Here is a 9,576-nt window from a genome sequence, read left to right as displayed (position 1 = left end):
ACAGCAGTGCAAGTGCCAAGTCCTAACCACTGGACCACCAGGGAATTCCTTAAAATATATTAATGCAGATTAAATTTAAATGTGTTTTGTTTCTGTAGCCATTACATTGTGAATAGAATAGCACACAGAATTGAGGAACTAGTCTTTTAGTATTTGAAAAACTATTGTGGAATTCAGTAAGGAAGTCGTGGAAGTCATTAATGAATTAGTGAAGTTCTGATATAGGTCTTCACCTCTGTTTGAGTTTTGTCTCACTAGTTAACATAAACAACTTAAAAACTAAAATTCATGTCAGAACTACACTTGGAGAGACACATGTTAAGTATTTACCAGTATTTATTGGGTCAATACCCTTAAGTCCCCCCCTCCCACCACACACACACACACACAAAATAACCTGGCCTCCCAGCACTGACTAGTGGTTCCAGAGCAGTGTAGGTGACATCGGAAGAGATGATTAGAGAAAATGAGCCATAAGGTCTTGAAGCAAGGGGTGGGGGTTGGGTACAAATGGAGGAGGAAGGAGAAAATAATGAAGAAGGGGAGGAGTTAGGCCGTTTCTATGAGTAAACCTGTGTGAGAATATATATCTAATGTTTACTTTAGATTTGTTTGTTTACAAACTTCAAAACATATTCTATACAGATCCAAATATATACATGTACACAAATGTACACACACAGATAGATTTCAAGCATATAAATATGATAGATGTAATGAATTTTATTTAATTTTTAAATAAGTTAAAGCATAGACATGGCAGCTTTTACAGTAAATGTTCAAGAATTTTCAAAAACACTGGTTGGTTCTTTCCCCACATTTTGTACTCAAATGGTAAATACATTTTTCGGAATTTCTTACCATTGGCAAGAAATAGCTATATTTTAATTTTCATACTTTCTGAATAAGTTTGAATTTTATGAAAAGCCAGTAGTAGTTCTACTTCAATGTCTGGCACATTGTGGGTGCCCTTAGTTTATATATACATAGATATTTATTGAATACTGATGTATCAGATGCTGTACTGAGCACTTGGGCTTTAGAGAGAATTGGTTCGGATCCTTACCCTCAACATGCTTGCAGAGAACAACAAACAAATACAATTTATGATCGGATATTGAGGCCAGAAGTCTGTTCCTCATGTGCATCACACTCTCTACAACTTCTAAGACATCATATATATTATTCCTTTCCCTGGAAAATTCTAGTTCCATTTTACACCTGACCAACTCCTGTTTACTTCTTATGTCTCATATGACAAGTCTCTTTCTTTGAAAGTCTATAGCTTGCCCCCATCTTGATCTGTGTTAGCAGGACATGTTGAATTCCCCCATCACTGTGAGCACCTACCAGAGTTTGTTGTAGTTTCTGTCTCCTCCAACAAGCTGCAAGCTTGGCAAGGACTGAGACCAGGTATAATCCCAGAGCCTATTTCAGGATGTCAATGAAAAAATGTCGCTTGCCATATCAAGAAACAAAAGATGTTGCAGCCATCAAGCCACTATATTACAACCACCCCGACGGTGAACCCTGAGGGAACTCAGGATATAAACAGGATGCCCACCATCAAGCCATCAACCACTGCATCCACCCCGCAACAGTGCACCCTCAGGAGACTCAAGATGAGAAAGCACAGGATACTGGCCCCAGATAGCTGAGGTGCATATCAAAGGAATGATTTCATTGAGCCCAGAATTTTGAATCTTCCCATACGTAGAAAAGCACTAAATTCATTAGCTTGAGATGTCTGGTTTTCTTTAATCAACAGTAATCTTTTGAGGTTCCAAACTACCTGGCCTTGTTGCAAAAGCTCCTGTATGTCCTGGCTCCTCCCTTACCTCTTCAGAGCTGTCCCTCAGAGCTATCTGAGAGGCTGTGTCCCGGGGTTAAGTCCTCAGTTTTGTCTGCCAAATAAAACTTAATTCTCAACTTTTAGGTTGTGCATTTTTTTCAGTCGACAAGTACATACCACACTAGTATTAAAAAAAGGCACTATGACAGCTGGAAGTCTGAGTTTATAGGGTAAGGATAAAAAGCAGATAGAAATAATGCATCCACGTCAATTTCTTATTCACATGTCACAGGCAAAGGTGGATGAATAGACATGGCTAAGGACTGGAAATTTATTGATAGAGGTTCTTTTCTTAAGATACTAAATAGTACAAGATCTTATTCAGAAAAAGAAAACTGAAAATAGAATCTGGGAGCAATTATTTTATTAAAGATTTCCTATTTCATGAGAAGAGACACACAGAAAGAGACAGGTATTCTTTTTCTGCTTGACACTGTTTTTCCTGGTTGTAATTCCTGGAACAGTTATTGTAGAGGAAAGCATGCCACCCACTGGGGTTCTTTCCCAGAGACTCTGAGAAAGAAAGCTTCACCCATTCCCTTTGAATTTCTCAAGTGTTGCAACAAAATCATCCAGTAATGTGACATTACTTACAATGTCCACCGGAGGGCGATATGCTCCTACTGATACCACCTGTTGCATAATCTGCGAGGACTAACTTTAGTTACTTATAGTATTAAGAATACATAATAAATTAAATAAGTAAAATAAAAGACGCCCCTTCGATATATGTAAAGACATAGAGGAAAAGATGTAAATGGCACCAATCCTGCCCCCACTCCCATTTCCTTACCCATGGTTCCAGGGTAGACTATATTCCCAGGGGTCCTGGAATGCTTCTGTTCCACACTGATGTGTGACACAGGGCACAGAGTTAATGGTTTCGCCTGGAGTATAGCTGGTCTTCTTAGGTTCCTTTGTATCATCCTGGAGAGAGGACAAGATTAGGAGATGAATATTATTATTGTAACCATTTTAGAGATGAGGACCCTGAAACTGAAGCCCAGAGAAGTTTATTATCTGGTCCAAGAATAGGGGCCTCATCTCTGTGCTCCCACAGTACCCTGTTCTTTCCCTAGCCACACTCTGTTGTAAGCTGACTGTTATTTGTCTTTCTCATCCACTAGATGGAGGTAATAGATGCCTAGGGACTGCATTTTTTTTAAAAATGCAAATGGTTTTCTTTATATATATAAATTTATTTATTTATTTTTGGCTGCACTGGGTCTTTGTTGCTGTGCATGGGCTTTCTCTAGTTGTGGTGAGCGGGGGCTACTCTTCATTGCAGCGAGCAGGCTTCTCATTGAGGTGGCTTCTCTTGTTGCGGAGCATGGGCTCTAGGCACACAGGCTTCAGTAGTTGTGGCACGCGGGCTCAGTAGTTGTGGCTCGCAGGCTCTAGAGCACAGACTCAGTAGTTGTGGCACATGGACTTAGCTCTGCGGCATGTGGGATCTTCCCGGACCAGGGCTCGAACCCGTGTCCCCTGCATTGGCAGGCGGATTCTTAACCACTGCACCATCAGGAAGTCCCTGCATTTAAAAAAAATTAGTAAAAATTTAAAAAGTTTATTTTATTGAAGTATGATTTGATTTACAAGGTTGTGTTAATTTCTACTATGCAGCAGAGTGATTCAGTTATACATATACACATACATTCTTTTTCATATTCTTTTCCATTATGGTTTATCACAGGATATTGAATGTAGTTCCCTGTGCTGTACAGTAGGACCTTGTAGTTTATCCATCCTATATATAATAATTTGCATCTGTTAATCCCAAACTCCCAATCCATCCCTCCCCCACTCCCCTCCTCCTTGGCAACCACAAGTCTTTTCTCTATATTCATGAGTCTGTTTCTGCTTTGTTTCATTTGTGTCATATTTTAGATTCCACATATAAGTGATATCATATGGTGTTTGTCTTTCTCTGACTTACTTCACTTAGTACGATAATCTCTAGGTCCATCCATGTTGCTGCAAATGGCATTATTTCATTCTTTTTGATGGTTGAGTAGTGTTCCATTGTATATATATACCACATCTTCTTTATCCATTCATCTGTTGATGGACATTTAGGTTGCTTCCATGTCTTGGCTATTGTAAATAGGGCTGCTATAAACATAGGACTGCATGTATCTTTTCGAATTATGCTTCTGTAGGGACTGCATTTTGTTCACTGCTCTATCCTAGCATGGAGAGCAGTGCTAGGCAGCTAGTAGGCATAAAATGGAGTAAAGCTGGAGAGATAATAAGGTATGAGGTGGGGTAGGATGAGGTTCTATCTGACGTGATTCCTCTGTTAGTGGCTTGGATGAATGAAGACAGGAGTATGTCTGAGAGGAAAGAGAATAAATGATGTATGTTGTCTGATGAGTCCATTAAATGGGGAAAGAGCATCTAGCATCCTGCAGACTTGTAGCCTATTACTTCTTCTATCCCATCACTGGACTGCTCTGACTCTCACTTTAAGTGGCCAAAAATGGCACCTGAGAGAATGTATATTAAATTATCTGGATCCTAGAGCCAACTACAATCATGATCATTGATCCTTCTTTTCAATGCCCTGATATAATAACAGCAACAACACTAGCAGATTCTTATTGTGTGCTTGCTAGGTGTCACTCACTGTGCCAGGAGATTATATGCATGACCTCATTTAAACCTCACAGTGAAGTTGAGTGTGGGTTTTTCCAGATTTTACAAAGCCAGACATCAGTAGGTAGAAGACTTGGGATTTCAGCCCAGGCCCAAATGCCAAGTCCTTGCTCTTTCCTTGAAGTAAGAGATGCCTAAATCATGGCACATAGACCACTGTAAGTGTCCACAATGACTTTAATGGTACATGGATGAACATCTCATATACAATTTTAAAGTATATTATATTTTTTGTGCAATAGAAGAGAAGACAGCTAACACATGAAGAAATATTGTGGCCTTCTTCGGAGGCAGGGGGAAAAACATTGACATCACACAGCCTGTGCAAGACCCTTTAAATACTCCCTTGAACACCTCTGTCCTTTCCCCACTGGGTCTAAGCTGCTTATCGCTTCTCTTTCCCTCCAATTCCCCATCCCCAAACACCTGGGAGGTCATCCACTTGCCCCAACAGCTTGTCCAGTGTCAGGTTCTAGCACTTTCTCTCATCCCTTTTCACCAGCACAACAGTTCTCGACTTTCATTCTCACACCAGCCCAGGACACATACGTTGTATGCCAGCTTAACAATGCTGTCTGCAACTCCTGAACATGGGTTTTTAACCAAATAAACTCATGAATGATTTGCACACGGCATAGAGAAGGAGAAAATAGTCAACATTCACTTTGAAAGAAAAGTCACTCTGAGGAAAAGAGAAAAATCATATATACACATTTCTTTGTACAAAAACACTAACATGATAGAAGCATGAAGTCTTGAACCACTTTTTTTCTTTCTCTCTCTGGATCCCATCCATGCAATGGAATGTCATATAGGTGTAACTCTAAGTGCAATTTAGTATTTTCTGACCACCAAGATGATGGAATCTCCTGGGGCATATATGTAAGTTAATGTTCTCCCTCCCTTTCTACATTTTCTAGCTCAACTCAACCTCTAAATGGTGAAGAGACAAGCTATTCCAAATAACAAAGGAGGAAGCTTGTGGAGTAGGGGGACATGTTAGAGAAACCAGGTCATAAAATCCCTCCCTCCAGTTTGGGGTGGGAGATGACGAAAAAATGAGGCATAGGGATTGAAGGATGATAGCTTCTCTGTGTGATGGCACAGTCATGTTACTCACAATTATACATGGAAACATATCCACTTAGTTGGGTTTTATTTATTAAAAAATAAATTTAAATGCTTTTATTATTATTATTATATTTTTTGGCTGCACCATGTGCAGCTTGTAGGATCTTAGCTGCCTGACCAGGGATCGAACCCGGGCCCTCGACAGTGAAAGCAAGGAGTCCTAACCACTGGACCGCTAGGGAATTCCCCTGAGTTGGGTTTTAATTTGTTGATAAGTCAAGTTAAGCAATTCAATGCATATTGTATGCCCATCTAATGAAACATATGTACAGAAGAGAAACAGCAAGAAAATGACAAACTGAAAGAACTCCAGACAATTTTACCTAAGTGCTAGAACACTGAAGATATTTATTGGAACTTTACTCCTATGAAATATTATTACCTCAGTGAAAAGCTGGAAAAAAAACTAAACATCCATCAGAAGTTGGTTAAATAAGTTATGGAAGAGCCATATTTTAAAATTCTATGAAGCCATTAAGTGATGATGTTTATACATATCATTTGGCATGAAAAGACACTGACCACCTATTGTTTGATAAAAATCTCCAGTATCAAGAAATTACGTATAAATTAATGCTGATTTTGTCGTATACAACATAGTAATACATATTTTCTACTTATTAAGTATTTATTTCTGAATACTTAACACATGTACAAGATAGGAATTTCAGAACATCAAACAGGGCATACAGTGCACAGATATCTCTCACTCTTCTGTCTCCCTGTCCCCCTACCCAGAGACAGATTCCAAAAGAAAACCAAGCAAAATGACAGCATCATTTGAAAAATAAGCACAATGAGGTATGTAATACTAATAAATCTTAAACATAGTATATAAAAATACATTAAATAAACAATGTAGCTGAAAATAACACCTATGTCTAAGTAGCGAAAATGTGAGTGCTGACCTAAAACACACACAGGGATAAGCAATAGAAAACGTCCTAAAAATGTTTAGGAAACCGTTTGGATATAGTGGTCCTTTGTACCAGATGCAACTGCTAAAAACAATCCTGTTCACAATAGCGCCATAACCGTACAGTACACATGAACAATCTGCAAATGATTTGTGAGAACTGGGTGATGTAAAAGACGATTTGAAAAAGTAGAGCCACTACTTGCTGATTGGACTTGCTGATTGGAAAATTATCATTATCGTTGTACCCAGACAAATGTGTGCTTAGGTTTTTTGTTTTTATTGTCATTATGAGCAAGTCCATTGGAAAACACTGGTGGGGCAGGGGTAGAAACTTGGCGCGACATCACGGGTTCACCAGTCCAGAAACAGACCTCTGTCACACACTGTCTTTGACAAGCACTGAGGTGGTTCCCTCGTGTTTCAGGTGTGTTGCGGGCCCAGTGCCTGCCCCTCTTCGGGAAGAGAGGCAGGGGCTCACTTGGTAGACCCACTCTGGACGGCTCTGTGCTCCTTCATGACCCCCTCCCCCCGCAATCGCCACTGTTGAACTCCTCGACGACCACGCTGCACACGGTGCTCGCGTCCAGGCAGTGCGTGCCCGCGTCCAGGAAGTGTGAGGCGACGCTGTAAACTCTGGGGTGAGAGACTAACGCGTGGAAACTCTGCACCCTGCACCTGCTGCAGAAGCTGTGCAGAGCTGGGTGGGTGTGGGATTGGTACATCATGATGCTCCTGGCGCCCAGGAAGAGCATGAAGCGCGAGACTGGGACAAGGAAGTGTGGGTGCTGCTTCTTCCTGCACAGCCTGCAGCTGCAAACCAGAACTCACAGGTTTGCAGGGGCCCAGGCTCAAATTTAACCGTGCGGCAGTGGTTCACCCACAGTGTAGTTCACCAGGCCTGGGGACTCGAAGGTGTCCAACAAACTTGGCCGTATGCATGCAGCTGAGGCCTCACAGCTTCCCCAATGTCTCCAGCGCTCTGGCTGCGTGCCCAGGTGTATCTCGTTGAGGGGGATACGGAGGGTGCTGGCAGCTTCGGGGCTTGTGGCACACCTTTGGAGCCCGCCTCCTGGGCCCGCCGCCACCAGCGCTTCTGCTGAATCCTTACCAGATCCCACCTGGCCGCCGCTGGCCTCCTCCCCGCGCGTGGCTCCCCACCCGGATTTGGATAGGTGGGCACCGCGTGTCCCTGACCGGATGGCTGCACAGGCGGCGGCAGGATCCCCGGTTTCCTTTTGGACCCGCGGCTGAACGTTCGCGCTGCTCCTCACTCTGCCCAAAGTGCCTGCAGCCTTCAAGTGTGTGCCCCACGGCCCCTGGTTTCCCAGTAAGTTACTGAGCAGCCTCATTGCATCAGCCTGATTGACCACTTGTGCTGTGAAGAGACCCTTCCCTTGCCCCTATGAAACAGCCTTTACTGGCCTGAAATTCTGGCTGAGCCCATCAGCTGCTTCTTCTCCTAACTACTGTTTTCTATTGTCGATGCAAATCAGCAGCCTAACCTTAAAATATTGAAACACTGAAAATACTGCAGACCTTTTAGCTAGCATGCAGCAGCAGGCAGAACAGTTCAAAATAAGCATTGTTCACCTAGTAGAGTCAAACTGAGGTATACAAAAAGACTTTCTGTGTAGTGTGTGAGTAGTTGTGCTAAAGTTGGGAGTAGTAAAGATGATGACTCACAATACTGTGTTACAACACACCAGTGGATCCATAGAGAAACTGGATGTTAACCTCAATATAGGACAAAAAGTCACTTATTTAAGTTCATTCTCTAAGAACAGGAAGTAAAAGAAGAAACAATACATTAATTTGTCCATCTGTACCAAGAACAAATTAACAGCTCTGGGAAGCATAGATAGGAAGCTGAACCGTTCTCTGGAGATTGATGTGATCATTGGGCATGGCCAGAGGAGAGACCCCACAAAATGAACATAGATCCTCTTCCCTGAGGTGTAACAGTTAAACAGTGAGGAGTCTTCAAAAAATTACTTCCTGAATTAAGTAGTGACACCTACACATATTGGCTGCAAGCAGAGATGCACAAATCCACCCGCAATCTAAATTCAGTCATTCTTAACATTTTGTCATATACACATATCTATATGCATGCATATATGTATGTAGTTTTTCAAAAACATTTTTAAGTAAGATACACATATCAGTGCCATTTCGTCTCTCAGTACTTCAGCACTCCTGGCCTAAGAATAAAGACATAATTTATAGCCACAATATCATTATCACACCTATAAGTCAATGATAATTTTCTAATTTCATCTAACTTCCAGTGTAATAGGGAAGACCTTTTGTATTCTATTACAAGTTAATCACTAAAGGGATGTTGCCTATAAAGCTTAAATTATACCTAATGGTCCATCTCTGGGAACCCTGCCTCCCAGGTAATGAGTGTTAAGCTAAAATACCTTCGTTTAGCTCATAGGAAATGTCCTGACCAGGCCCACCTGTGAATGGCTGTGCAAAGGAACAAATTAACACATCCCCTCCGGAGTCTGGCTGGAACCAGGGCTTTACCCCCTCCCCTTTTAGTATAAAAGAAGCCTGAATTTTAACTCAGGGAAGGTGTTTCTTTGGGACACTAGTCCACTATCTTCTTGGTCTGCTGGCTTTCCGAATAAAGCTGCTATTCTTTGCCCCACCCAACAACTCATCTCTCAATTTATTGGCCTGTCGTGCGGTGAGCAGCACAAGCTTGGCCTCAGTAACACCAGTATATATTTTCAATTTCCAAATTGTTTCCTAAATGTGTTTTTAAAATTTCCCCCCTCAACACAGGATCTATTAAAAACCACACATTAAATTTGGTTATGTCTTATTAGTCTGTTTAATCTAGAACAATCTCACCACCCTTTTTTTTCTCCATGATACTGATTTTTTTTTAACAGACCAGGTCAGTTACCTGCTGATTTTACCTGATTGCTTCCTTGTGGTGTCATTTAGATTGTTCTTCTACCCAATTTATTTCCTATACAGCTAAAACTCAGGGCTAAAGGTTTGATTA

The 9,576-nt window shown here is 41.5% G+C and overlaps 1 pseudogene; it reads right to left on the bottom strand.

The window, feature by feature from the left end:
* Positions 1-6,977: 6,977 nt before the first annotated feature.
* LOC115850003 (centromere protein V-like protein 3) lies at positions 6,978-7,992 on the bottom strand (annotated as a pseudogene).
* Positions 7,993-9,576: the final 1,584 nt, after the last annotated feature.

This window comes from Globicephala melas, chromosome X, assembly GCF_963455315.2.
Source record: "Globicephala melas chromosome X, mGloMel1.2, whole genome shotgun sequence".
NCBI classification, from domain to species: Eukaryota; Metazoa; Chordata; class Mammalia; order Artiodactyla; family Delphinidae; genus Globicephala; species Globicephala melas.
This window is presented reverse-complemented; position numbering and strand designations above follow the sequence as displayed.